The sequence below is a fragment of the Manacus candei genome, unplaced genomic scaffold, assembly GCF_025592945.1.
Source record: "Manacus candei isolate 608988 ecotype Guabito, Panama unplaced genomic scaffold, ASM2559294v1 h1tg000042l, whole genome shotgun sequence".
Classification (NCBI taxonomy): domain Eukaryota; kingdom Metazoa; phylum Chordata; class Aves; order Passeriformes; family Pipridae; genus Manacus; species Manacus candei.
This window is the reverse complement of record NW_026138090.1, coordinates 4,290,189-4,317,503: the sequence shown is the minus strand read 5'-3', so window position 1 is coordinate 4,317,503 and position 27,315 is coordinate 4,290,189. Positions and strand designations below refer to the sequence as shown.

General features: G+C 44.7%; 1 protein-coding gene across 6 annotated transcripts in view; it reads left to right on the top strand.

Annotated features, from left to right (window-relative positions):
• The window catches only part of FRMD4A (FERM domain containing 4A), a 365,081-nt gene that overhangs the window by 138,910 nt on the left and 198,856 nt on the right, over positions 1-27,315 (top strand). The window lies entirely within an intron of this gene.

Here is a 27,315-nt window from a genome sequence, read left to right as displayed (position 1 = left end):
CAGGGCAGGCAGAAAGCTGCTGAGAAACATGTGACATCCAACCTGCTGAGCTCCGAAAGGCTGTTTGAAAAAAGGGAGCCGGGAAGAAGTGGCAGACAGGGCCTTTTTGTCTTTTTCTTTCACAGGAAGCAACTTTATTAAGGATCGTGAGGTCTCATAGTATAGGCAACAAATTCTCTACAACTGTTTTGCTTTCCAGCACTGTCTGTAGAGCCTTTTCAGATAGTCCTGCTTCACAGATGTTCTTCTGAGGTGTAAGTTGACTTGTGTTATTAGTGCAAGTCAATCCATGCACACAGCCACTGGAGTCCCCTTGGTTTCCTGAGACTGTGTTGGAGTCTTTGGGTCTGCTCTGTTGGAGTCTCTGCTCTGCTCTCCCAATATCACTTACAACCCCAACCAGGCAATGACTGATCGACAGTTCCACTGTTGTATATACTAGAGCCTGTTTTGGCAGTAAGGTTCCTGCTAAGAAATGCAGGGAGCAGGAGCCCTACACTTTTAACAGATATTTTCCTGATAAATTCCCTTGTGAATCAGAAAAGTAGTTATTTCTCCACCCCCTACACCTTTGTACATTCACAGGGGAAAGCTGAGAATGGATCAGACCCTGGAGCACTAGGCTGCTGCTGCCAGAGATGCTAACTGTTTTACCTAAAATCCTTTAAAAACTAGAGCGAAGACATCCACTCTGCGGGCAGCACAGGAAATCTTGCAAGAATGTAATGGAGCGTAATCAGTGACAGATTTGTCATCTCTATTCCGTGGCTGAGGCACAGGGAGGAATCACGGCTGGTCATTGCAGCAAAGCACTGTGATAGATGAGACTGTGGCCTCTTCAGGCTGTTTTTATGTCGTGCTAAGCCAGGCTTCATTTTCTGGGACAGGGATGGAGAAACTCACTTCTCTTTGGTCAGTCACTTAGCCCTGGGGGTCATGCTGTGGTAGGGAGAGGATGATCACACCTTCAGAGGTAAGCCACACTCTAGACTTGGGACTGGAAAGTCATTTCCCCCTGTCATATTGCTGGCTGTTGAAGACCTTGAGTGTCTTCCAGTCTGCTCCCTGGAACCGTCTGGAAAATCTTATGGTTGTGTAGGAGCACTGGCAATGTGTTGCTGCCTTCTGCCACGTTTCCAGCCTTATTTACCATAGAGTGTTGGAGGGTTTTGTGATGGTGGGAAGAAGATGCTCTCTGGCTCTTCCTAAACTAAATATCATTCCTAGAACTATCTGCAGCAGCAGGACTGTGAAGTGGCTGAGCCAACCAAGGTGGTCCTTCCCATCTCCCTCTTGCTGTTGGCCCTTGCCAGGCTTCGAGGAGGTGGTTCATCTCACTGAGATGGCAAGGTTCCCTCCTGGACTCAGTGGAGGGAAAGGCTGAAAACCCACAGCATGAATGGTTTTTTTTTTAAAGTGTGTTTTGGTCTTCTTTGACCATGAACAGCTCGGCAAGGCCCTTGTAAACCAAGATATCTTCCCTGTAGGGAGCTCAGTGAGGGTGAAATGAACCAGGGAAGGAGCTCAGTGTCAGGTCATGGTGACTGATATCTCTCTGGGAGTCTCACACTCCCTGAACCCTTCCTAAAGCCTTGACTCCTTCAACCAAGAGACCATCTGGCACTGCCAGAGTTCGTCATAAAAAAGATTTTTTCACACTTCACTGTCCCGGGGAAGAGCCTTAAAGTACAGTGAAGTATAAAAAAAATGGGAGGCCATGAGAAACAGCCAAAACAGTATTTTATTTTTTGAGTTCCATAGTTGGAGGTGCTTTTTTTTTAGCAAATATGATAATGCTGAGGTTTGATTCATGTTTTTTTAATGCCCCAGAAGTCTGCAGTGTCATTCTCCTGGTTTGGCATCCTAATTCAAAGTGAAATACATAAAGCCAAAAGGAGCATGTCAAGGAGTTTCTCTAGCTTTCATCATCTTTTTTTGTCTATGAGCAGACACCATCCTTTTTGAACTGACTGGCATCATGCAAAAAGGAATAGAGGGAAGGGCTTGGTAAGAAAATGTTAACAAGATTGTTGTTATTGTTTTCAGTGGTATCAGGATAGAGCCTTTATGCATATGATATCAGCTAAACATTCGACAACTGAAACTTGTTCTGACCAAGCTTATAACAACTCACTACGACGTGCTCGTGGTGTCCGGCTATTAGGATAAACTAACAGCTGTCAGTAGGTGCAGTCAGCAACTGGATACACACCATAAGAGGAGTTTTTTATCTTTATCTTTACGGAAAATAAGGATATGAAAAAATACACGAGGATGAGGCACAAGCTCCCGCGGCTCTGCAGACCCCCCTCGCGGGTGGCGGCCGAGCTCAGGGTCTGCACGCCCCTGCCAAAGGTGAGCTGCTGGCACCGGGGTGGAGGTGGGTGCCAGGGGATGTGGAGGGCTGGGATGGGTCAGTGATGGTCGAACAAAATTTTATTATGGACTTCTGTAGGAGTTTCCCAAAACCGAAATCTTTTAGATGGAGAAGGGAGGGGGGATAGCGTGGGATGGGGAGGTGGGGACCTCTTTCCTGTGGGATGCAGTCCTCTGGGGCGTGCTCTGGCCAGGTGAAATGAGAGATTCCTTCCCTACATTAAGTCTCTGCAAAATCAGTCTAGAAGAGCAAGTAGGAGACAACAGAGGATGCCAAGGGTGGTCAGTTGAGAGCAGGTTGGAAAACCATCCTCCCTAATCTCCATCTGTGGTCAGCAGAGGTAAAGGTTTCTGCTCCAATCTGCCTCTAGAGAAACCTCTCCCTCTCTCTGACTATATGCAGAGCAGTCACCTAAACAGGGAGATTCAAATCACTGAAGATCTCTCTTCTCCCTTCATCACCCATCACCTCTACAGCGTTTTATCCTGTACATGTTTTAGAGTTTCAGGACATTGCTTCTCTTTCAGTCATCAAGCTCTGCTGTCCAAAAAGCCGTGTGTCACATAGCAGGAAACACTGCAAATAAATGTCTCTAAATGCCCAGGTGTACAGACAGTGCCATGGAAATACCCTGGAAGTGCCTGAACCGTGAGCTGTGTTGGGTGTGAGCTAGAGGAGGAAGGAGGCAAGGGGATGTGGAGTCCAGTGGTTTGAACATGAGTCATTGTTTTGGTACTTTTAGGTGCACTGGGTTGTCCTATGTGTCTGTGTATCTCGCTGTGAGTAAATGTTACTGTGAGCTGAGACCATCATACCTGCCCCATCAGGCAGGTTAAGTCACTTCTGCTTGCAGCATACCTGGGAATCTCAGGGTGAGGCGGAGGGGGTGTTGCATGTTCACTGCAGAAGACCTGGGCAATAAAACTCTTCAGCAAACACAGTGTGATGAAAATGGCCCTGGCTGTCCAAGCCCCTCCTGAGTGCACTCCAGCCACATGGGCAGCACCAAGGATGAGGGCTGCTGTTTGCATCGTCAGGGCCCCAACCCTCTCACCATGCCAGACTTTGTAGAAACACTAAAAGCAAGAATTACAGGCAAGCATCTCTAGAGTACCGTAAATATCATTTTTAATTAACTGGTTATTCTACAGAGGAGACTTTGTGCAGTTCTGCGAGACATGGGAACAAAGTTCAGCCTGTCCCTGTGACAGAGCTCCAAATTTCCCCTGCTCTTTCCCGACCCAGTGCCAGCAAACAGATGTGCTCTGTGCCTCCTATTTATGCGCTCCCAAGAAATTAGCACCCCGTTAAGCTACACAATGCAGTGCATTTATTTTTATTTCACTGTGCTGCAGCCTTTCAAGGGTAACTCTGAACTACTTTTTGTTGGAGTCAAATCCAGACTAGCATCAAGGGGTTCTTAAATCAACAGTCTACGAGGGTATGAATTTTGTGCAGCAGAACTAGCGCTTATAGCTTAAGATAAAGTAATATATAGCAGCCAACAAGCCACAAAGTCCATTGTTTGACCCAGGTCCTAAAGGAAAAGGACAGGGAGGAAGATTTAACTTCCAAATACCTGAAACTGTGACTGTGGTTTGTCTGCAGATGCATTTTAAAGCAATAAACAGCTATATTTATATCTCCTGAATGTGCCTATTATTTCAAGATCTCACCAAACGAGTGAAAGCGACATGACAAAGCAGCACTGTAGGGAGCCAAAAAATATATAAAAAGCAATTGATCCATTATAGATGCAGTCTCAGGCAAGCTCAGTCTATTTTTAATCATTTTAATAATGCATCTGATTTGCTACATCAAGGAGGGAAGCTGAAGAGGGAACCCTCACAGCAAGCTAAATAATAGGCTCATGTGGCTCAATGGCATCTGGACATCTCCAAGAGTGTGCACGGCTCAGCCGTCTCCCAGGGAAATCACTGCAGCAGCCCTGCCCAGCAGGTCACTTTGAGACATGGGAGACCCCAAAGACAAGTGGATGATGCTTTAGGAAAGAAAGGGAAGAAGTCAGTGGGACATTGAATTGTAAGAAGTGGGATTAGAAAAGTGAAGAGTTTCTCAATAATGTTTAAAAGATGTCTTTCTGTTGCTGTGATTTGGGTAGATGAATTGTGTTGCAAATTTCTGCCATGCGAGGCAGATTTGGGTGTGCAACCTAGGAGACTCTGATTCCTCCATGTTCTCCATGCTCTCCACAATCACAGTCCTCTGTCCCTCCACTTGAAACAGACAAAACCCATCTGAGCATCACCCACTCAGCTTATTTGTGCCAAAATGGCTCCTCCATCCTTGGGTGGTTTGTTTGGCCCTGGGGAAAGTCTGGAAGAAAGAAGACTTGAGGTTTCCCTTCCCTTTTCCAGAGTGGCCTTTAAATGAAAGCGCATGTGAGAGGGACAGGAGACAGATGCCTTCTAGCCAAAGGGTGGCTTTTAGGGCACTCAGTTAAATCATGAAAGTACAACAACGTCTTAACTACAGAGAGCAGAGTGAGGCCATCAATGAAAGAGGGACTACCCATGAGGAGTAATGCAATGGGGACAGTGGAAAATGTCAGCCAGCAGCAGCTGTGCCCAGGAAGGAGATGAGATGTTGATTGAATATAATGACAGTAAAATAGAAACTATAGCCATGTTTTTTAAACTCAAAAGCTTAGTGCTCTACAACACCTGGCACTCTTCAGAGGCAGGATGATTCAGGACTCCATTTTGCTGATGCTAAGCTCCCTTCATAAAACAAATGGAAATGTCCCTGTTAAAGGCTGTAAAAAGGGTGGGGTGAGCCTTGGTGCTAAACCTTCTAGGCAGCACAATTCTAGTTGTTGCTCTCCTTGCCCGTAACACCTCAGGGCTGCTGGTGTTTCCCATATGGGGACTCTCTTATAAAAACGTTTATCTTGTTGTCGTGTGGAAGCGGCATTTTTTCTCCGTTATGGAGCTATGTCAATCCCACTGCGGGCCAGAGGTCAGGAATGGGACTCCCACGCTCATTCTTCATCTGGGAGCATGGGCCAGCCCCAGCCTGGCAAACCCTTCAGATGCAAGCAGTGACTTCTCGGTCCCATTGCCAGGAAGAGGATGGATGGACATGTGGGATCTTGGGTGGCCTGTTAAGCAGCCCTCAGATGTGTTGTAGCCCTGTCCAGCAGTGCTCTGTGTACCTGCAGGCTTGTCCCACACAGTTTAGGATGGGGAGATGCTCTTGCAGGGAAGGAGTGTTTGTAACTGAGGTTGCCATTGGTCGTGCTCAGCCCCTTTCTCCACAGATTACCTTGCATGTCAGTTTTGCAGAAATACAGCTAGAGGTCAAAGTAGGTGCCCCTCCGTGGGGTGTCATCACTTTGAGACAAAGGTAAGATTTATAAATACAGGGAAAAAAACATACACAAATACCTCGTAAAAAATAAACACGTATATCTGCCTTTTTGAGAGGGGCAGGTAGCTCCTATTCAGCAGATAAGAACTTGGACACTTAATCAGCAACCAATGTCACACCACTTCCATGGCTTCAGCATGCACGTACCATCCAGACAAGCCTAACAGAGCATGTAAAGATATGGTGACTCCTTGGAGTCTCTAATATGTCTGTCTTTTGGAAGGCAAAGACTTTGTGGAGAACTTTATTTTGCAGAGTGTGGAATTGGCCTAGGAATTTAGGAAAATTCATTATAGATTTGGGGCAGCTTCTCATGTGGACTGAAACTTAGGAGCAGTCATACTGGGTCAGAGCAAAGGTCCATGTAGTGTCCCATCTCCAGCAGAGGGAGTGATGCAGAGAGGGGAATGATATATATATATCATTCATGTATATATATATACATGATATATATTGGATATTCTCCACCTACACATGTTTTCAGTTCTGGGACTTCCTCTGTTGGGTGTGGCCTCTAGACCTCCAGTATCCCTCTATAGATTTATCATCCTTTAGTTTGCCTAGTCTTTTTTTGAGTCCAGGTATAATTTTGTATCGCTACCCTCCTCCAGCAAGGAGTTCCACAGATCAACTATCAGCTGTGCTTTAATTGCTTCCTTTAATTGTTCTGAGCATGGTTCCTACGAGCTTCATTTGATGCACCCTTATTCTTGTGTTGGGCAAAACAGTGAACAGTTGATCCTTTTACAGTCTCTCCACGTCACTCACCATCATTCTGTAGATTTCTTTAATTTCTTCCTTTAGGTATTTCTTTTTTTTCCCCCCCTGACCAAAGAGTCCACTTTGCTTATTAATTCACTTCTTTATAGGAGCTATTTTTCTTATATTTAATCATCTTTATTGCCCTTCCTTGAATCCTGTCCCTCATCTTTATGTCTTTTCTGGAGATAAAGTGATCATAGGACGGTATTCAAGATGTAAGTGAACCCTGGTTTGATTCACTGGCATATTAATATTCTCTTTTACTTTCCCCTTGGTAAATGTTAATATTTTATTTGCTTATTCCACCACTACTGAGCAATGAACTGATTTTTCATAGAATTATTATAATCCAAATATCTTACTCCTGAGTGAGCCCAGAGCCCATAATCTTATACATGAAGTTCAGAACACTTTTCCTGCCATGAACATTTCTTCACATTTGGCTACATTAAATTTAATTAGCTGGTTTATTGCTCATTTATTTAGTCTCGTCGTGTCTTTCTGCAGGCCCTTGTTCTCACTACCCTGAATACCACAGTGTCACCTGCAAACTGTGCTCCCTCACTGCTCACCCCCTTTCACAGACTGTCTATTAATAGGTAGAACATTGTGTCCTCACCCAGCCATCTCTCTACTCATTGCCTTGACTGCACAGACTCAAGGTTTGCAGGACTCCTTCTCTGGAGATACTGTGTGACAGCTTGGTGCCTTCATGAGATGAAGTTGTTGTATTTCATACTGGCACAGAGTTTTGAGGTTGGGCCATAGGCTGATATCCAGCCTTTGGTGCAGCATTAGATTAATGAATTCACTGGAAAATTATCACCAAGGCCTTCAGCTGACATTGAAAGCTGCTGCAGGATGGGGCTTACTTACAGCATCATGAACCAAGGTGAAGGCAGATGGCTGTGCCCTGGGCCAGCTGGAGCCTGATGGGCTTCACACTTAGCTCCAGATTCAATGAATTACCACAATCCAACCTGAAGGTGTCAGGTTGATCTGTTCCTGTGTCCAGGTTTTTGTGTGGGAAGGAAAACTGGAGGTGAAAGGAAGATTTTGGAAGCTGATGCTTCCCTGACATGCAAGTTTTACCAAGAGGATGGGACGTCCCTCTTCACCTTTCACAAAGTTAACAGCTTCATGCTTTGTTGCAGCAGATCTATTGTTTGCTCTCAAGACGAGAAAGCATAGAAAAGCCTGCAGAGGACAGGAGGCTCATCTTCAAATCCTAATTTTGATTATTTAAAGCAAAAGAGTTCATAAAAGGTCTCTACTAGTTGGGTAGAAAGAGAGCCCAGCTTGCCACAGCTGAGTTGGAGCCCATCCCATACTTGTGGGATGAAAAAGACACTGCCCCAAATGGGCCTTTATCCATATTCATCGTATATGTTCATAATCCACAATTACTGAAGTCTTGGCCCGTTGGCTAGAGCAGTGGAGGTGAGTCAGGATGCCTTTCCTTGTGGGCTTCATGACCCAGGGATGCTTTTTGCCTCACACAAGAATAATCTATTTGTTCTTTCCAGACTCCTCAGCTCCCATCTTTGCAAGCTGGGCTGGCCAAAATATAGCATCCTGGGACTAATTAAGCCCAGATCTGCTCCTTAACCCTTTCTGTCAACTTTTGGCCTTACTCACTAAACTTTGTGCTCTGTTTTTACACCTCTGTCTTTGTAAGCCAGCTCTTGCAGAGTGACACTTTTCTACCATCACCATCTTCACCCCTTAAACTCCCCTGAGAAAACAATTCTGGGACCCAGGATGAACCTGGATAACATTTCAGCTTTTGAAAAAGAGCTTATTTTGTGAAATCCCATTTTGGCAAAACTACTCCCATAGTCTCCATTTTTCAGCTCTCTTTTGATATCTTATTCCCAAGTGGTAGAAGAAGATTAGGAAGGAAATGAGGAGAAAATGTGGGTGTAGAACATCCTGTTCTACACAAATACCCTGGTGTGTTGTCAGATGGATGCTCTGCTTTAAATAGAAGAGGTCTCATGCTTGCAAAGGCCAAAGTAATACATTCTTAGAAATTAGAAAACATGGAAATAATGATTTAACAAAGAAACTGTTTGGGCCTACTGCATTAAAGAATCAACCAGGTTAGAGCTTCTCCTTGTCACATGTGATCTCATTTTTGTGTATACCTATAATGCACATACACAGAGGCTTTGGGAATAATCCCTGGGGAACTCAGAGAAATTCTTTTTCTTGTTTACTGTATTTGAAAGGCCAGTTCCATTAAAAAAAGGTCATCTGGGGTAAGCAATGTGGAAGTGAGAGCTAGAATAGATCCAATGGGATAGATTCAGAGGTCCCCAAGCTTTTATGTATTTGAAGAAGTTCTTCTGCTTAGATCTGATTTTATGACTGATTTCTGCTATCTGATTTTTCAAGGGGTTGAGAGAAACAACTTTCTGCACTTTGGTGACCTTTTTTTTACCATCAGGTTTTTTTTACCACAGCCACACCAACTGCTTCTGTTATCACTAGAACAAGGAGCCTTTTTTTCTCCTCTTCCACACCTTTTCTATATTTTAGAAATTTTCCCATTGTGCTTTGCTTTTAATCTGAAATTTTATTGCAATTGAAGGAAAAATGAAAAGAGAGAGACTCATGGGTACAAAATTCCCTGCAGTCTAGGAGTTCGGAAAATTCCACAGGACTTTTAGCAGAGCAGCTGTCCTCAGCAACAGCATTTTCCCCAAAACTTTTTGCCATCTCTAAGGACAGTTAATACTGAACAGTAAGTGAATTGTTAAGCTGGATATTACAACTGCAAGAGTCTAAGTGCTGGTGTATCTCCTATCTCTGCTATTTATTGTTGTGATAATGGAAGCCCAGGCTGGGGAAAGCTGAACCTGGATGAGAACCCGGGAACACATTCACCCTCCTTGCCATCGCCAGTGGAGCACGTGGGTTTTTTTATTGCCAGGTGTTTCTTGAGTGGGAATCAGGGAAGCCATTATGTGTTCCTCTAAGCCATTTTCTTGTGCCTGACACTATTATCTCCACCAGTTTTGAAATAGTCTTGAAATTCATCTTTGTGAGGACAAAAATGAGTCTGTGTTGGAGTCAAAGAGTCTGTCACATGGACACAGCGTTCTGACCCTGGAAGATGTCTCCTGTTGTTTATCTCTGTGACCAGCACAATGCAGCTACAGGGACAAGTCAAGGGACACAAGGGACATGGTTGCCCTCTGCTATGGCACAGAGGGAGCCTACAGAAAAGGATCTTTAATTTCATATTTTAGTATTTAACATTTAGCCTTTGTACAAAAAATGGGGTGGGGAGGGGAGAGGCAATCACATGTTTGGTTCCAGTAAAGCTCTTGTTCTGGTCAGACTGGTTGGACAGCAGTTGGATCAGTTAGAAGCGGACAAACAAACACATGATTCAGTCCTGCTGGACCACTGTTGGCTTGTCTGACACAGCCCCAACACAGCTTTCTGTGGCCCAGGGACCTGCAGAAGGACAGTCATGTGTCCTTATACCCAGCCTGCTTGTGCAGAAACCATAGCTTCCTGGGATCTCTGAATTTCCACGCATTCTGGAAAGGATGAAGGCTTACCAGTAGTCAGGTCTTTTTCTGCAGATACTTCTTAGAGAACAGAGCATGTGAAAACCTGTCTGCAGTGAGCCCTGTGGCCCCATGCAGCGATGAGCAGTGCATGCCAGCTCGCTCATTGCTGTACTGCATTATGGTTCCCTGGGTTTCAACTGCCTTCCCTCCAAATATATTTCTCTTTGTTTTGATCCACGCTCATTAAAACACCCCTCCACTCAGACTGGTGAAGACAGGCACTTTGTCAAAGCTTTAATGAAAGGGCAGCACGTGAATGATTAACAGCCTTTTTTGTAGTAGATGACCTTCCTGTGCTGGGTTTACTTCTGGAGCAATAAACCTATTGTCTGGTGTAGGGCCTTGTGTGGATGAGAGTTGGTCCATCTGGGAAACGAATGACATGCCCTGCTTTGCTATTGAAACCATCCATCATATCGTGTCCCAAATGGTCCATCATGTTGCTGTCTTGTAGAACTTGGCCATCAGAGGCAGCTCCTTTGGGATGCTCATGCTAGGTGTCTGAAAATGTGATTTCAGCTGTAATTCTGAGAAGGTTTTCTTGGAATTTATGACTAGAGGTCCGTCTAAGCTCCATCAACTCTATCCATCTCACACCTTTATAAATAATACTGGTCTTCAGTTTCTGAATTCTTTAGGGCAGCATTGTGGGGGTTTTTTCCAGTGTCTGGAATACATCACATGGAAGATTTCATTCTGAGATTTCAAACTATATGGGTACATATCAAATAAATAAAAAATAATTTGGCTGAGTAATGTGGACATCACGGAAGGCAGTTTGGTGAACTTGACACTTTCCAGGATGCAGGAGACTTTGGCAGCAGTCCTGGACATATCAAGACTTTTAGTATTTCTTTTTGTGACTCAGTTTCCTTTCTAGTTGGTTCCAGCTAGCACTAACCAAAATCCCTGGAGAATCTCCACTGGGGTTTGCTTTGATTGGGTCAGGTCCATCAGTACCTTCCCACTCCATGTGGTGCTGTGAGAGCCACAGACCAAGTGCTAAGCAAGCAGAATGTCACCTCTTCTCCACTGAGTTAAGTAGGAGCAGATGTGTGGAGGAACAGCCAGCACTTGGGAACATGCTTTAAACTTTCCATATATACAGTAAAAGGAAGGGTCTAGTCCTGAGAAGTGCTTAGGGGACAGGGATGCTGCAGAACCGAAGGGGTTGAGTGGTGGGAATGTGTGTCAGAGGGGGTGCCAGGGTGTTTGCAAAGTCAAACCCCCCAGTATTATTTGAGGTTATTCCCCTCCATACATAACCTCAGCAGTCACCACTGTACTCCCATGCCTTGGGGAGTGGGTAAGGGGATCTATTAATACTCTTAGGAAAAAATTAGTATCCAAACAACTTTTGTTTCCTTGTTTTTTACACATCTGTGCTCTCCTCTGTCGCTAGCTAGAGCACAGAGCCTGGTATGCTGTGACAAAGAGCTATTGATGGTGTGCTTGTGTGAATTGGCCCAGCACTGGTCACAGCCAACTTCTGTGGGACCTGCTGCCCCTGTTGTACAATACGCTCCAGTGTGCTGGGCCATTTGTGAAAGGTCAGAAATGAACAGAGAAATGGACTGGAGTCAAAAACAAGTAGTCCTATAAATATCAGTCATAGTCAAAGGCAGTTTATTCCATTCCTCCCCTCTCTCTCCCTCTGTGTGTGTCTCTCCCTCCCTCTGTTGTGGTTTCCCAGATATAACTCCATGCTTCTGGCTGGGGAGCTCTGAAAGGAAGGCAGCACACACAGTGCAGCGTCTGCTCCCATCTTGCACACATGGAATAATCCTCAGTCCTGCAAGCAGGACTGACAGACAGCAAGGGGTCCAGGCATCAGATGCCAAGTTTTGATTTCTCGGATTTTCTTTGTATGTGAGAAACTCATTTGTGACAGTTTGAGAAATAGATTTGGACACAGACGCTTTGGATTGGGACTTCTGACAGCTCTTCTCTGTTTGACTTCACAATGACTTTAGCAGCTAAATTAGAGGATATTGAAGTGACACTGGAGCACCTACTAATGGATGTCTTTGTAAGTAAACTACAATTTCCTATTTTAAGTGAGATGCCACTAATCCAGAGGTCAGCATACAAATTTAATGGTGTATCCAAAGTGTTGCATTGACTTAATTCCTTTACATTTCCTGATAAACTGTGTGTAATCCAACACTACCAATATGTTGTGGTACTATGATAGGTATCTACTACAAGAGGTAACATGCAAAACCTGAACAGTGGGATCCAGGACACTGTATAGTCTGCATTGGCTGTGTGTATCATCTACAATTTTGATGTGAAAAGGAGTAGAGATTTGGTCAGTTTAAGGAAAAGCTCTGTAGAACAACTGTATTGATGGAGCATTTAAATTCTGTATTGCTTGGCATCAAGTGTCCTTGTCTTTAGGATTTTGACAGCTACTGGATTACAGTCTTGACTTTTCAGTTAGTTTTGTAAGAGATGGAGGAACAAGCAAGATAGTCATGTTTTCAAGAAAATCCAGTTTATTCCTGGAGTATCAAAGTATCAAATACTTTAAACCAGTGTTAACCTAGGATTGCTTCCTTGAAATCATCAAAGCTCAGTAAAGCAATGTATGATTTGCTTCTATACCTCTGAGATAAGAATCTGTCTGTATCATTCCTTTTTAAAAGTTTCTTAAGAATATCAAAACATTTCCAAACACACTCTTGCATTTTCCAACACAACTTGATGGGTTTTTCTAAAGGTCAGAGATGGTCGTGCATTGGAAGTTTTTTGGGGGGTGTGAGGAAAACAATAATGAAGGATTGACAGATCTTTTGTCTTCGTGGGGAAAAAAGTCATGCCATGGTCTGTACTCTCTGAATTCAGGCTATTGCAAATAAGATGGCAAGTGACATTCTGAATTTTCAGAAGAGTTTTTTGGCAACTCTTAAATGGAATGCTTCAGATTTTAGGGTCTAATGATGAGAAATCTTAGGCATCAACCACAAAAGCGAAAAACAGGAGATCTTGCCAGATTTCTAGCCTGTGGTCCAGTTATTAAGGTGTCCATCTGTGCTGTGAAATGGATTCAAGCCTCTCTGGGCTGGCATCTCCCCTCAGCACTTTGGGAAGTGCTTTGTTCCCTTTCCCACAGGCTACTGAGACAAGGGATAAATGAAAACTATTGGAGACTGCTCTGTGAAAACAGGGTATGAAGTACTGAACTATTCTTTGGACTGTAATACTTGAATCAACCTAATGATTATTTGCCACTCTGGGTTCAACTCCTTCTCCCAGATCTGAGTACTGTGAATCTCAGAGAAAATCCCTAAGGGTTTAGGCCCCCATGACAAGCAAAGATGCAACATCTGCCTCTCATGACCACAGCACGCTGTGAAAGCTACTCTGTGTGGGAGGGGGGCAGAGCTTTCTTTGGACTATTTGCAAATGTTGTAGGATAAACTTGGCACTGCAATCCCTCTTGGTCTATTTGTAGCTCTGTGTCACTTCACTGACCTCTGTGCTTGGTACCTGGGAGACTGAAACCCTCCATAGGGCAGGTGTCATTGGACGGTTGGTGCTTAAAGTGTCTTGTCACAGGATCACTCCAAGCAGAATCTCAGAGACTGCCAAGATCTGGAAAGCCAGGGTGGACTGAGACTGAACAATGCTACACACATGTCTGATTGTGTTTGAGGAGCATGAAAAGCCTCCTACCCTACTTGGAACCACACAGCAACATAAGATAGGGCACAGGGAATAATTTCTTCTTGGCTCTTCATGTCCAATCCCTTTAATGTCCAACCCTTGATTCCATCCAAGTGTCTCTCCTCATGGGTTTTGGGGTTTGGTGAGGCTTTTTGCAATGAATCTGAAAGTAGACCAAATAAAATGTGGGCCAAATTCTTCAGAGGTGCAGGTGACCTCAGCTTGTGAAACCAATGGAGCTCTTCTCAGGTTGTGTTTTGAACTGGTCCCTCAAAAGTGTAATTCCAGTGAAACATCCCCAGCTGGGACAGTGCAGTCACAGCTGACATTGTGATGCAGAGACATGTCTATGCAGTGCCATGCTGTGCCACTCTGGAGCCCCAGCTGGGTCTGGAAGAGCTGGTGTGTGTGTGTGCAGCATTGTGCAGGGGGACACTGCAGTAGTGTCACAGCTGTGTGCCTCTGCAGAGCCTGGGGCTGTCCAACTCAGGGGCATCATGTCCAGGCTTCATGTCTCACTTCAGGGCTTTAAATCTAATCTGGACTATATGCACATTGAGGTAGAGAAGTTTTCAGCTAGCTGGGTTCAACTAAAACCTACCTAGGAATTATGGCAGGAAGAATTTTGGATAATCTAGATCAAATATTCCAGATGCAGAATCATCATTATCAGGCATAATTTTCAGGCTTTACTCAAACATCACCTTGCCCTGTGGCTATGTTTGATCTTAAACCACCTGTTCACTGAGTAATACTAAAAAAAAAATCTCTGGATCTACTGGATACAGAAAAGTAAATATGAAACTTTATATGAAGGAAGGGCAAAACGTGAAGCTCTGGCTGTTACAGAGCATTCTAGCAGTCAGATTAGTCTGAGGTCTTTAATCCACTACCAAGTGTTAGGCTGTTACCAGCAAAACCGGTATTTTGGTGGGGAGCGTGGGGCCAGACTGGTGAGGCTGAATGGGCTGCAGGTGGACAGAATGCCAGGTAACAGGACCCTCTGGGGAATGATCTTGGAGTCTCCTCCATGCCATGCATCTTCATCTGTGTCAGATTTATTGCTGAAAGAGTGAAACCATCTGTCACTGTAATGCTACTCTTCCAATTCTTCGGTGCCCTCCACTGCTCCAAACCAGGTGATTACTTACAAAACTGGGAAATTGTGGTCTATGGAGCCTTGAGTTATCTTTTCTTTTTCTTCTGAAGAAACCTGGTTTTAATGTTCCTTGGACCTCAGGGACAGTAACCCATTCCCTGATCAGTGGACCTGACAAAGCTCGCTTTAATAGCTTGTACTAGGCTAGCAAGCCCATTTTGTCACAGTGTAAAAGGTTATAGCAGACAACAAATGAGAAGCAACCACCAGTTTCTAAAAAAAATTGAGACGTAGCTCAGCTCAGACTAAGCCACCTTGATGTAATTTGGCTTCTACAGGAATGCAGACCAAAGAAAGACTATAAGATCGGGCCAGTTTTTCTCTGGACAAGGTTTTTAGCTAAGTTGTCCTGCAGGAGCTCACCTGGAGTGAGATCAGCAGAGTTTCACAGGGAGGATGGTAAGCCTTGGCAGCAGATATGTTAAACACCTCCTCTGTAAAGCTAATATTACATGAGAACACTTTTTAAAATACTTTTTTCCTTCTTTTGCGGAGACTGGAGATTTGCATCTACATGGCATGAGCTGCCACTTCCTTCCAGGACACGGTGTACTCGCCGCGTTGTCATCCCGCTATCAGAGAAGCAGCTGGTGCTGCACTGACACTTCCTTTCCCTATTTCCAAAGGGCATTGGAGAGCTTTGCTGGGCTCTATGAGATGAGATAAAAGGGAAGCCTCCGACATGACATTTCATAATTAGCTGTCATCACCGGCGGGCTGCCACTGAGCCACTTGATGAGCTGGGACTTGGCTGCCTGGAGAAAGCCGGACAGGGAGGCAGGGACCAAAGTAGGAGTGCGGTGAAGGGACAGGCCTAGCAGGTCCCTCGGGTGTGCTAAAGGGAAAAGGAAGTCTGGGTATGAAATGCAGGCTCTGAGTCCTTGTTTCACGGCTTGCAAAAGGCATTCCTGAGCTAAACCCCGCCTTGCCTCTGGACACGCTAATTATTCTTGTGTGGTCTGTGAAAGGGGACCTTTGAGGTAAACCTCAGGACCAACTCTGCTGCCTTCCAAGCCTTGCCTTAGGCACAGCTAGAGCGAGCCTCCAGGATATACCATGCCCAGCAGGCGTGGGACACTTTGCATGGTATATCTGGAAGGGTTTGGAAGTGAGAAGGGCTATGGAGCCTGCCCCACTGAGGGATGCTTTTCCTTACACTATGGATGTGGCTTTAGACCTGGAAAAAAACAGACTTTCAAGCAAACAGGCTGAGGGATAATAAGCCTGTTAGGAAAGTAAATTAATCAAACATTAGCTGGCCTCAAAAAGGAGACTGATTTCTGAAGGCAGGTATTATGGAGCTGTAGTGGATGCCCCAGAAGAGAAACAAAACCCTCAGATGAAGTCTTTAAACCATGAACACTGTGTCCCTGGCCTACTCCAAATACTGCATGGCAATTTATTTCCAGTGGTTCGTGGGGTCTTAGACCTCATCCAAACACATCCTGTCAAATTCACAGTACACTCCATACCTCCAGCTACATTCCTGCAGAGACCTGTTTCCACAGCTGGCCTCTCAGCCTTCCTCCCACCACACCCCACAGAAAAAAAAAAAAAGGCAAAAAAGAAATTATCTATCTATACACACACATACATATGACACTGTCTGAAGAAATTCCATTCATGAGGGCTTCCTGGCATGGAGAGGGGCTGTGGTTGTTTTGCCCTGGGTGGCCATAGCAATCTGGATTTGCTGTGCTTCAGCCTCCTCCACCACCCTGAGAAACAGCTGCTCTTCTCCCTCCCCATTTTGTAAAGTCCTGGCAGAGTTAACATCAAAATACCAAGAGCATGAAACTCAATGTGTTTCTAATACCATAACAGTCAGAGGAAGTCAGAGGAAATTACCTTGGATGCTGCAAGTATTCTGGCTCATTCTTCTGCCAGCTAATGATGCACTGGAATTAAGGTCTGAGACAAATTCCTATATCCAGCCAGACCTAAAGCTGAATATTTGAAGGAGAGGGAATCAAACACTAATGCTGAAGAGTCTGAAACAAGGATAAGGTCCCTTGGCCAGTGGTATAAAAGGAGTGTTCCCTGGTGGAATTTGGCAATGGGGATGGTATCCTGAGATGGCCAAGACCACCATGTCCTGGTAAGGATTTGGAGTGGTGGCTACCAATACCCACGTATTCCAGCTCTTAAACTAAGCTGTCAAGAGAGGGGCATTGGAGTGACCTGGGTCTCTATTAATAATAGAGAAATAGCAATGAAATCAGCAGTGATAATTTATCATTTTACTGATAAAGAAACTGAGAGAGAGGGACATGCAACCATTTAAGCTGCTGAGTAGAAACACAGCTTTCAGAATCCCAGTTTGGTGATTTGTTCTCTCCAGAGTATAGCACTGCACACAACCACAGATTAATCCAACCATCAAATGTCTGGGGCACAGATCCCTGATGCCAAGGATGAAGTGTGCCTTTGGATCTAGTCCTAGCATGCTCTGGCATAGATAGCTGTGAAATTTGTCCATTCTTTGGGCAATTACACTGTTAACCTTCCTATTTTCTCATGGCATCAACACTAGTAAACAGTGGCCATTCTGATAACTAGTACTGAGGACAATCTGGATAAAGGAGGGGTGCAGAAAGATGACTGTGATGAATTTACTTCAACTACCATTTGCACCGTGAGCCCTGCACACAGCAGTCCCCATCCCTGCTGTAATCTAACAAACATTCTTGCAGTTGCTATTGACTCCAGATGTCTGTGTTACATTTTTCTTAATAACCATTGCAATAATAAGACATTATCAACATGTAAAGTGATCCATTAACCTCTATAGCAGCAATAAATTGTGTGGCTTTGCCAGGCTGCCAGGACTTGCTAATCGAAGAGCAAGCAGCAAATTCACACCTGAAGCAGTCACAAATCATACATAATGCAAAAGTGTGGGTGCTAACCTCACCCTCTGCAATATAATGGATGTTTCCGTGTGTTTATTTATCAGAGAAATCGGTTCTTTGAAGTAGCTCTTAATGAACTTTTCTCTGGCAACGAGCATCCTCCAGTTTATCCTCAGCATCTAGTTTATGGGAGATTTAAAGCCTCACTCTCCACCACTGGAGTCAGCATAGGTTTTGCCATTGCAAAGGGTAGAAGCAGAATCAGGCCCCATGACCTGGAGTAAAAGCTGAGGTTGCTCAGCAGGATCATGCTATTAGAGAGATTAGGTTTAGTAGTTGTGCCTCAGGGTTTTTTAGACACTTCTGCATCTGAGAAATTAAAAATAATCATACCAGGTCTTTCCAATGAACAGTGTCATCCAACATGGTATCTCAGGAAGCAAACAACATCAGGTGCCTACAAAGAGCTGCAAGAGCAGGACAAGTGCACAGCCAGAGTCCCCACAGTTATCTTCCAACCACCAGTTCTTTGCACTCAGGGGTTACATGACCCAGAAGCAGTGTCTTCAAATTTGGCAGCCCACAGTAGATGTTCTTTTATGAATTTGTCAGGTCATTTTTTGAACCCAGCTTAGTGATCTGAGTGACCACACATAGCTACCCCAACAGTCCAGGAGCAGAAGAAAAGCCATGGTGCTGCGCTGCAGCCCTGAGCACAGTGTCATCAGCCATAGATAACTCTTAATCTCGCTCCCCTGTGAGTCAGGTCGTACTGTTGACCCTCCGAAAGCCTTTGTGAAAGAGAAGAGGTTTGTGGAGCAACCTGGGCTTGGTCACCCGTGCTGAACAACACACAGAAACAAGACGATGAGAACGAAGAGCTGGGAGTGTGAATGCCAACAGGGATGTTAGCAAATGCAAGGTAGTTAAATGCAGCTACCAAGGGACACAGCAGAACCTCTGAGAGCTGGTGAGGTAGACCATGAGTGGCCAGTTGTCATGTTTATTTTGTAATCAGTGGGGAGACATTGACACTTTCAGGTATCATTCAACCCCCAGTAAAGCAGGCAGCTGAAGCAGGTTTGGTGTCTCAAATCTTGCAAGTGCCCATTTCTTTCCAACTATGACAAAAGAACTCCAGATGACAAGCTTACATAAGGGGACCAAAGTTAGGAGACATAAATGCTGCTCAAGTGTCTCCTACAGCTGGGACGGGGTGTTGTATGAATAGATAGGAATTACAGGGAGAGACTCCAGGACTCCAAGACTGAAGATCCAGGGAGTCAAACTTTTCACATTTTTTAATCTGTCCAGATAAATCCACACAAAACACAACCAAACTGAGTTTGTATTTTGCCAGTGCTAGCACTTCTTCTTTCAACTTTATGCAAACACAGTTTTCTCCTCACTTGAAGAAAAGACATCATTATTTCATGCCTGCAAGACTTTAAATACGAAACAAAACTTGCCTAAAAGGGTGTTTACCAAGTCTGGCAAAGCTTAAAAAAAACCTTCATAACATCTCTCAGGGTCTTCTACTTCCCTTTTTTCTTTAGGGACATGTTGGTCCCTCTGCTATCCATGTTACTTTCTCTTGGGGCAATATAACTCTCTCCTTCCCTCACACAGACACATATGCTTTCCCACAATATATTAAGATTAATCAAAGCAGTGTAACAAGGATGAAGTTTTAAAAGAGAGAAAATTACACAGAACAAAGAAGCATTTATCTTCACAGTGTTTGACATAGTCCATATGTCACATATCCTGTTTAAGGTTTAAATTGAGCTCAAGGCTGAGTACTTTCTATGCCGTGCTGAGCAAACCCCTATTTCTTCAGGAATTAAAGCAAATCAGTGGTACTAAACACCACACAGGAATAGCCTGCTCAAATTTTAAGATTTGATACTGAGATGCACCAAATATTTGCACGTTCCTTGCAGCCACCAGGATTTGCAAAGACTTTAGAACAGATCCTGAGTAGAAATATTGCGCAGTCATCCCCCAGCTAAGTGCCTGCTATTGTGTGCATCACATCCCGCCTCTGCTGCACAGCCACCATGTGGGAATGTGGTATTGCTGCCAAATATCTCCTCCTTTGTTTATATAAGCCCTGGAAGTCAGAGGTGGCCCCTTCGATCCCTCCGTGATGTTTACAGGGGCGTGTCTTCAGGGCAATGGGGTCAGGCAAGTTCCCTTCCTAATTAATTGCTGTCTCTCTGAGTTATGTGGGAAAAGAGCTGACCTGCCAGCACACTAAAACACAAGGGAAATGTCCTCCCATCTAGAAGAGGCCTTGCTTGCTCTCTGTTGCTGTGCTTTTGGACAGGGTTTTCCAGGAGTCCGTCTGCCTGGACGGACAGATGCTGGGACCACTTTCCCCAGCAAGGACCATACACCAGTCAGAGGATGCAGAGGAGAACTGGAGGTGGGATGGAGTCTGCTCTAGGAGAGCCTGCCTGGCAGCAGGTGGAGAAGAGGAAAAGTGCAGGTTGTTCTGTCCTCTTTTCTGAAGACAGTTCCTGGGATGTCGTCATCTATGCCATGATTTTCTTTAGGGGCTGTGCCAAGAATTTGCTGGCCTGGTGGACACACCAGCTGATGGTCTAAATGCTTGGCTAGATGCAGGCTTAGCAGGTGATATCCTGGGTTTCACACTCTGCTCTGCCAGCCATTCTCCATGACATCCAAAGCTGAGGTACAGAAAGAAACAAATGAGCAGCCACGTGGATATTCATGCTGGACTACTGGTGAATGAGGACATTTGGGAACACCTAATATGACATTCTGGGTTAACCTATAGCAATGTGCATCAGATATGAACTTCTCTGAGTCCAGAAGAGCTTGGTTCTGGGTTTCTGGTTAGGCTTATGCTAGTCAGACCCACTAACATTATCTATGAACTGCAGATGGTTAAACAACCATGCTGCAGCACAATGTAAATTTGTCACAGCAGCTTAAATTCCCCATCATCTCTGCTGGTACAAGTGGTGGATGTGCTGCACGTGCAGTCCAACACCATGTTGATCACTTTGTAACCCAGAGCACCAAAACAGAGTAAAACAAACCAAGGATCTCCATTCAAATGTAGAGCTGACCTTCATGTTGAGCATGTACTGCTGCACCCAGCAAAGGAACTCACTACGCTGCTTGCCCAGAGGAGACAGGGATGTGATGGTCTGCGTGGCCCCAGATGTGACACTGCACTGCCACACACAGGGGAAGCCCCCAAGCTTTCTGTGACTGGGGACTGCAAACAGCCCCTCTCACCCTTGCAAGCTGCTGGGTTATTGCCAGCTCTGATGGAATGGAGCTGCACTCCGTGTGTTTTCCCACATCCCTCCCCAGGCTAGTGTGATCATAACATTTCTCTGTAGAACACCATGTAAGACTGGAAAATTGTTTGGCTTTTTTTAACTTAAAGGCAAGCTGGATTTGTGATGACAACCTGGGTGCATCTTTCACTCCCAACAAGGCAGTTTCCTTTTCAGTCTGATTCTTAGTGCAGTAAAACATAAGCTAAGCCGCTGTAGGGTTTGCAGCCCCAAAGCACCTCTCTGTTTTCCTCATCTTCCCAACAAATCAATTAGAGAGGATTTCTTTACTACTGGGAAGTAAGAAATTCCACGAAGATTAATAGGAGCTCCTAAAGAGCTCGAATAGAAGTGGTTTCCTTATCAGGACTCCAGAGAAGAATTTGGCTTTGCTACTGACAGACCATAGACATCATCCAGGGTGGAAAATACTGCCAGGAGCTGCAAGTTATCCTTGTTTTCCCCTCAGTCTGTTTCCATACTTCTGCCTTCATGGAATACAGAACTTAAGTGGATTTTTCTGTACTGAATGACTTTTCAAATTTGCAATACAATGTCTTATTGATGGATCTGATAGATACCACACACTGCATGTCAGTCTGTGCCACTGCTGTCGCTGCTTTCCGTTCACTGATCTCTACTGGGAATCTCCTGACTTGAAACTTGACTCCCGCATTGCCAATACAAGACACTCTTTGCAGCAGTAAATTATTCCTCTCTCCTTTTCATTAAAACCCAAAAATCAAATCTAGTCTAAATAGCAATCCATTGGATATACTTTCCTCTGATGTATTGTTACCACAAACCACTGTTCCTGGTAGCCTGCAATTAGTACTGAAAAGCATCCACTGCTTTAAAGAGTTTTGTCTTTCAGCAGTTAGTAAATACAGTGTGTCCCTTTTGAGGGTCTGTAGAGGCAAGACCAGGATATTCCCTTAGAATACTTGGGGTTTTATTTCCTACTGTGCTCTTCAGTCAGAGATTATCTCTGCAGACAGTGCAGATAATGAAGCCTCGGTAATGAGCTTGGTCATCTTAATCTGCATCTACAGCCAGCTACATGGGAAAGGGGGTTCTCCAGGGGCAAATCCAGAATTTGATGGGCTGAAGTGCCCTTGGATGTGCTTACATCTGCCACAAACACCTAAACTCCCTCTCTGGGAACAACTAGAAAGACCCTCGTGGGAGCATATTTTACATTATCTACCTATAGGCAACCTATCAAACAAGTCTTAACAGACTGCCCTCTACACTTGCCCACCAATATGCCTTCAGCCACTCTAAAAATATAAAACCAACATCTCATCCTTCTGGATAGGTCCACAGTCCTGATGATTATTGTTTGACCTCCTGTCTCCAGGTTCATACCATCTGGGAAATGAGGAATATATCAGAAGAAAGTGTCGTAATGGCTTCAGGTCTCCAGCTTTATGTGCAGGGTACCCACACAGTTGTGCCTGGGGTGAAGCACAGTGAGGGACCGAGGAGTCAGGCCTGATGGGATATGCAGGGATCTTGTTGGAACTGGTTCCAATAACATGCAAATGGATGGATTTATTCTACTTTTCACATGTGCAAGAGGTTTTCTGTAAAGAAGAATATTTTTATTATTATTCAGCTGCCTTGAGCAATGCAAAGATTTGCATTTCATTGGCAAGACCTAAAAATCTAGGCAAAAAAACTTGTGGTTTGTGGAAATGACTGAATGAATGCTCCCCTTTCCCCTACAGAGCAAATCAGCTTGTGGTGCTTCACACTGATAACACTGCACTGTCTCTGTCTGGTCCCAGAGCCTGACTTATAGACCCAAGTGGAGATGTGTGTTATGGCTCTTTGTTCCCTCTAGTGGATAAATTTCTATCTACAGAGCTGTCTTTTCCATGAGCTGGACCTGCAGGAGACAGTGCTTGCAGGAATATGAGACCTCCCGGGGACAGGGGCTGGTTTGGGCAGGAGCCCCACCCAGGGCTTCGGGTCAGGTGAGCAGGGACACCTTTGCCACTCTGCTCTTGTATAAAGCACTGACCCCCAAGGTCCTGGCTCAGGCATGACTCAGTTTTTATTCAGGAAAAGCTCCCAGTAAGGCCAATTGCTATCTCCTTGGCCCTCTTTCTCCACCAGTCAATCCCCAGTGGCTCTGAAGTTTCCCTGTGAGCAGCTGGGAAACACCAGCCACCTCGTGCTTGAAAAAACAGGTAGTCAGGCTGTGAGATAGCAGGGGAGCATTAACAATCATAAAAATAAAACCTGCAAGAGCAAAGACCCTAACTCTGCACCTATTGCACATAAAGAACCTATATAAATCAGTCATGCTTAAGATATTTCCATCTTTTCCTGTCTCTTTCACTCTCTTTGGCAAGACACATATTGAACTAATTAGGAACAAAGGCCAATTGTTTTAATATTTAGCGTTTACCACATCAAGCTGCAGTTTTTTTTTTCTTTGACTGGTTTTAATGCATGTGCATATGCTGAGCAGGCACAGAGTTTCTCTTTTTTATTTGAAATGGTTGCTTTAATGTCATGTCCCTAACACCTCCATCCTGGCTTTTGGACTTGGATCAAAACAAAGTATTTTTAGTTTTGCATTAAAATGAGAACAATACATGGAGGAAGGGATTGGCTCCCCAGCTCAGCAGATTTTGCTCTCCCAGCTAGACTGCTTCAAGGAAAAGAACATGGGCCAACATCTTTTCCATTTTACTAAGCAAATTCAAAGTACCACTATGGAACTGTTGGACTGAGAAGCTCCCACTTTGCACACATTAACTCTAAACTGCATCTGGACCAATACCTGTAACAGAGCATGGAAATGAACACAACATCCAACACACATTCCTATAAGAGTACAGGATTATATCTGGCTGCTTTGGGACAACTCCAGGTGTTGTAGAAAGACTGTGGGAAGAGAAAGTATTTTTCTCCTTTCCAAAACACGTATGTACAATTTAAAGTGTAAATACAGTCTCAAACTTTACTTCCAGAGAAAGAAAATATAGTTATTTGCTAGCCTCTAAAGTGGCTTTATAAGAGAAAAAAATGAAGTAGACATTGAGAGTGACTTTGTGAAGTGACACTTCACAATTATAGACTGTAATATAATCATTTTTATAAATTAATAAATAAGTACACATAGAAGCTGTAGGTATGACCTGTCAGGCTTTCACTGATATGGATATGTACAGATGTGAGTGTGAGTGGTAATGTCTGTTCTCTGTACTCACACAGACCATGCACATCACTGTATCACACAGACCATGCAGCCCGTGCCCAGGAGCACTCGGTTTAGCTGAGCAGCCCAGAGGATCTGTCCGAGCCCTGTGCTCTGGGTATGTGCCTTCCAACCTCTAGGAGAGAGGAATATCTGAACCTAGGAATTAGCATTAATCTCTGCACCAGATGGTGATACACCAGATATTCTTTTTAAGGTGAACATGTGATCTACTGTACAGCAAACCAGAGGGGTCTGCAGTCACATGGCAAAACGTATAATAACTCAGATAGAGCTTTGATTAGACAACTGACCTGGTTACCATCTGTAGCAACAAGAAGCGAGCTTGACATTTTTGGAACATTCTCCCCAGAAGCTTAATTCTTCCACCTCTATGGCACAGCAATCCTGCTGAGCAAACTACACTGACAAAACAGAAGGAAGCTAAAGATATGCTGCTTGAAGCATGTCGTTAAGGTTACAAGGCTTGGGGTTTCCTCTTTTTTATTTTTTTTTCCCCGTTTCCCCCCTCCTTCTTTCAGACAAGCCACATCTTGACTCATACGGTCTGATGTGAAAACCCACTCAGCTATTTGATAGTTGGGAAGTCTAGATGAGACTGTAAGTTATTTCAAGGGAAGGCAGTGTGTGCTGTGAACTCTCTCTCACACACACGGGCAGCTCCGCACTATGGTAGTACAGACAGCTGTGACTCCGGGTAGGACCCGAAGACTTTTATTCAAAATACCGTATGGATCACTGAGGAGGCGCAGTGTGGAAAGGGTAAGCCACGATTTCTTTGTGTTGAATGCATGCCCAGAGGATGGGAAGGGTACTATTTGATAGCAGTTGTCTGCCCTGTTAGCAGTCGGAGCTAATAGGGATTATGTCATGGTGTGTAGAAATTACTATTGGTGCATGCCGTGGTGTGTGGGAATTACTATTGGTGGGACCTGTGTGGTGATGAATGGGAATTAATACTTGTCAAAGTCTGTGTGATAACTTAGGGTACAAATTGGTGCCAGTAGGAACAGTTAGATAACATACAGCAAATGTAACTATTATAGACTCTGTGGTAATACTCAGGGGTAATAATTTCTGAAAAAACATAATTTCTAATGATGAATACTCACTGAGAGAGCATGATGGCATACAGCAGCACCAACCTGTAGCAGTGGGGTGTAAATAATAAAAATAAAAGTGAAATAATGAACACCAGTGGGAAGCTCAGGGTGATGTTAAAGGGTTTGTGTAAGTAAACACAGATGAAGATGCCCACGAGTGTCTGTTGCAGCTGAGATTTTCTGTGAGCAGTGGTGGCAACGTGGGCTCTGCAGCGCACAGTGCTTCTCTCTGATCAGTGCCAGCTGAAGTGACACCACTGGCTGTCCCTGGCTAGCCAAGACAACTTTCTTGCAGCAGCAGGCATAGCAGGGGGCCCCAGGGAAGCTATAATTTTGTCATTAATCACCCAAAAGCACATCACCTCAGCAGCAGTGGCCAGGGAACCAGGGGGTCCCATTGCTTTGAAGGATTGATGAGCTGGCAAAGAGGGGATGGCTGGGACAGGGGTCTCATCTCAGAGAATGATGAACACTAGCAGAGTACACACTGAGCACACATCTGGCACACATCAGGCACTTCAGGCTGCCTTTGCCTGGTACGCTGTCTCTGACAGAGCTGGCTGGGGCAGCACAGCCCCCCAGGGGACAGGGACTCCTAGCACATCCCCTCCACTTGTCACTGCTTAAATGTCCTGAAACAGTGCTCAGCTCAAGGGAATGGGCACACTCTGCACACTCTTGCCTGTAGGGAGTTTGGGCTGAATGCCCCAGGGGTGGGTAAGGGGTGCTGCACTCACTGATACATGGCTGGTAGCATGTGTAGAAGCTCTACAAGCCTAGAGTGGCTCAGAGTTGCTCCCTTCACCCAGGACAGAGGGAAACCTTTGCTTGAGGCAATTGTTTTGTTGAAAAGCAGTTTGGCAGCTGCTGAACCCACCTGTGAGTTTGCTTCAAGTCTGTTGCATGTGACACTCAAAAAAAAATAAAATCTGCATTTGGACATTTCAAACTAGGGGTTTTTTCCATTTTTCTTTCAAAATGAGTGTAATTTCATTTGGATGAATTTCTTCATTTCTTTAAGGAATGTGAGAAAAAATCTCAAAATTAAAAGCAGGTCGAAAACTGTTTTGGTTAAACATAAACCCTTTTTGTTGCTTGTTTTTCTTTCATCTCCATTTGGCAGAAGGGAAAGCAGAATAACTTTGTGTCAACCTGAAAAATATTTTCTTTGCCTTTCCAGTCCGTCAAGCAAACCAAAGACAATCAATTATTCACACAGCTTTGGTCTGCTATTGTTTGACTGTCAGTTGTTGCTTTGGAGAGCATTCAGAAATGTCCTTTCTGGTAAATTTGGGCTTTGTGGTTCAAGATGCTGTTTCTTAGAGGGACTCAGGGCAGATAGCCTTGCTGCCTTAACCTGTCATGGGGTTAGGTTTTATTTGTGTGCCGTGTACCACGCCCAGCACTACTGTGGCATTGGTGAGGGTTCTCCTGTAAGAGTAGCACTGCTGCCTCTGGAGGTGGGTTGGTGTCTGGTGGTTTTCAGCTGCTCTTGCAAGTGTGGGGAGGCAGAGAGTGTGGTGTCTCCTTCAAAGGGGGCTTCCCACAAAGTGGTAGATGATTTTTCATCCAGACAAAGCTCTCAGCTCCTGCAGAGCCACCACCCTCTGCTGCCGCTGGCCACAGGGGCTCCCTCCCTGTCTGGAACAGCTCATGCTTTATGCAGACCATACCTGAGACTGATTATCCTGGAGACTCATCATAGAATCATAGAATGATTTGGGTTGGAAGGAACCTTAAAAATCATCTCATTCCAAACCCCCTGCCATGGGCAGAATGCCACACACTAGATCAGGTTTCTCAGGACCCCATGCAACCTGGCCGTGAACACTGCCAGGGATGGGGCACCCACAGCTTCTCTGGGCAGCCTGTT